We start from the raw sequence: 2,742 nt of genomic DNA, 5'->3' as shown, positions 1-2,742 counted from the left end.
TCCAGCAACTTTTAGTAAAAGCTGCGACCATGCCCACTGGCTCGCAACTATTCTTAGCACAAGCCTTAGAAAAATTAGGTGAAGGGCTTAAAGAACAGGCTATCAGCTCTCAAAATCAGGTTATAGCAGCCCTTGCTCCTCTCCAAGCGGCAGCAGCACGTCCCCGCCCAGCTCCAGGTGGCCGCATGAAGTGTTATCGCTACGGGACACCCAGTCACATTCGTCGAATTCGTCGGAATTTATGGGGGCACTACAACCTGGTCTCCCCAATCCGGCTATGTTGTCCCAAAACTGGCCTCTTTTAATTATAGATCTCAAGGACTGCTTTTTTACTATTCCATTGCATCCAGATGACACCAAGCGCTTCGCCTTTACCTTACCTGCCCTGAATAAAGGAGAACCAGCCAGGCGATTTGAATGGACTGTATTGCCGCAAGGGATGAAAAACTCACCTACTTTGTGCCAACTGTATGTTGATGCTGCCTTACAACCCTTACGGAGACAGATGCCTGATGCCATTATTTATCACTACATGGACGACGTTCTCTTTGCTCAAAGGGATCCTTTCACCCCTGCCCAGATGCAAATTATTGTTGCCTCCTTGGCTGCTTGGTCCCTTGTTGTAGCACCCAACAAAATACAAGTTTCTGCTCCATGGAAATATCTAGGATGGACTATTACCGCTCAGAGAATAAAACCTCAAAAGTTACATATTCAAGCATCTATTTCAAACCTAAATGAGGCCCAGAAACTTCTAGGAGACCTGCAATGGCTTAAACCTGTTACAGGAATTCCCAACATGCTATTGGAACAGCTACGTCCTTTGCTAAAGGGCACAGACCCATGTACTCCTGTGACGCTTACGCCGCAACAGTCTAAAGTCTTGCAGCAAATTACATCCTGCATCTCCAGAGGCTTTGTCGACCGTCTAGACCCCGACACCCCCTTATCCTTAACTGTCTGGAACAGTAGAGAACATCTCTTAGGAGCTATTACACAGCAAAAGAAAACGGGGGACATCTCCGTTCTAGAATGGATCTCGCCCCCCTTGCAGCAAAGAAGAGGTTATTTATGTGTGTCCACTCCGACAGGTCCCCTATGGGTTCCGGCTAAATGGACTAAGCCTGTTGTCACTGATGAGCAACCCACAACAGAGGAAGGCGAGAAGAGTACAGAGGAAGATCTCACAAATCCTGCAGGAAGTTGAGCAACGGTTTCGCGTTACCTTCCTTGTGGACTCCGAACAGGAGATAGAGGATCATCTCCTTCCACATCTGCAGAGACACTTTTTACGCTTTTGCCAATCTGCTTGCTTTGCATGTAATTGTAGTGATCATAAGGCGTGGGTAAGATTGCTTTGCGGAGGTTGTAATTTACAGTGGTGGGTCCACCAGCGACATCTATCAGAAGGGTTTTGGTGTCAGTCTTGCAGTTTTCACTGGCACCGTGAGACGGCTCAAGGAGCATTAGTACAACTCACAGGCAAAAATATCATTGACAGTTTGCAATTAGTTGAAAATCTTGAAGATCTGAGACTACGAGAACTTGCGTGGTCGGTACAGCATTTAACAAAAAAGATCTTAGCAGATAGTTACTCTGTAGTTTTGCAATCCTCCTGCCAACTAAACATCGGGGTCCCCATTCAGTGGCAAGTTGAACCAAGAAAGTGGGATCATGTTTGCCGGCGGTTTAAGCATCGTGCTGCTAATCGCAGGCCCAGTAATAGGTCACACCTTTCCCTACCCTCCTAAGGTGTTTGACCTCAGAGATAATATCTGGGTCTCCTTGGCACGCGAATTAAACACCACAACATTCTGTGCCTCCTTAGCCACACCCAGTACTCCATTTTTAACATGCTTAGTTAGAGTACCATTAACAGATAATACATGGCGCAACTTTGTAATCGAGACCCAGAAGCAGCTCAAACCTATTTGGCAGTTGAATTCCACAAAAAATATTACTCATGGCCTACTAGACTATGATATCTGGGATGATAAACTCCCGGTGGGCCCTGAGCCACAAGAAATAGAACTAGTTGATTCCCTTAACGCTACAGCCTGTATCTATATTAATAGTTCACGCAATTTATGCCAAGAAGGCAGCCTTCGTGGCTGTCAAATGGGTACATCCAACCCCACCTGGATTAATCCTGTTGGCAATGCTTCACAGTGGGACTTAGAATGGTGCAACGTTACCGTGAGAAATCGATCTCTTGCAGCCCCTGGAACGTTTTTCCCTCGAAAGTTACCCAGAGGGTTTTTCCTAATTTGTGGGAATCGTGCCTGGTCAGGTATCCCATCCAAGCCTATAGGCGGGCCCTGTACCTTTGGCCAACTGAGTCTTGCACTTCCACAGCACCATCCTAATGCTACACACCGAATATGATGGAAGAGGTCTTTAGCAGAAACTATAACATCTGAATGTGAGGATGACCTCACGTTATGGAGCAAATTAGAAGTGCTTTTTACCTCCCTTTTTGTTCCTGGTGCAGCTGCGGCACGAGCCCATTGTCACTTAGAAAAACTGACATGTTGGATAGTCAAACAAGCAAACGGTACCAGCCGAGTGTTGTCTGAACTTGCAGAAGACCTGAGTTCAGTCCAGCACGCCCTGCTTCAGAATAGAGCAGCTATAGATTTTTTACTCTTAGCCCACGGCCATGGCTGTGAAGACTTTGAAGGAATGTGCTGCATGGATCTTGAAGATCATTCTAAGTCCATCCACGTCGAAATTAAGAATTTG

The 2,742-nt window shown here is 46.4% G+C and overlaps 1 long non-coding RNA gene across 1 annotated transcript; it reads left to right on the top strand.

Moving 5' to 3' along the window:
- Positions 1-270: 270 nt before the first annotated feature.
- Positions 271-1,159, top strand: LOC116437466. The gene is made up of 2 exons (XR_004237313.1): positions 271-468; positions 1,092-1,159. It is a non-coding gene; the product is annotated as an uncharacterized LOC116437466 (long non-coding RNA).
- The last annotated feature ends 1,583 nt before the right edge of the window (positions 1,160-2,742 follow it).

Source organism: Corvus moneduloides, chromosome W (assembly GCF_009650955.1).
Source record: "Corvus moneduloides isolate bCorMon1 chromosome W, bCorMon1.pri, whole genome shotgun sequence".
NCBI lineage: Eukaryota > Metazoa > Chordata > Aves > Passeriformes > Corvidae > Corvus > Corvus moneduloides.
This window is presented reverse-complemented; position numbering and strand designations above follow the sequence as displayed.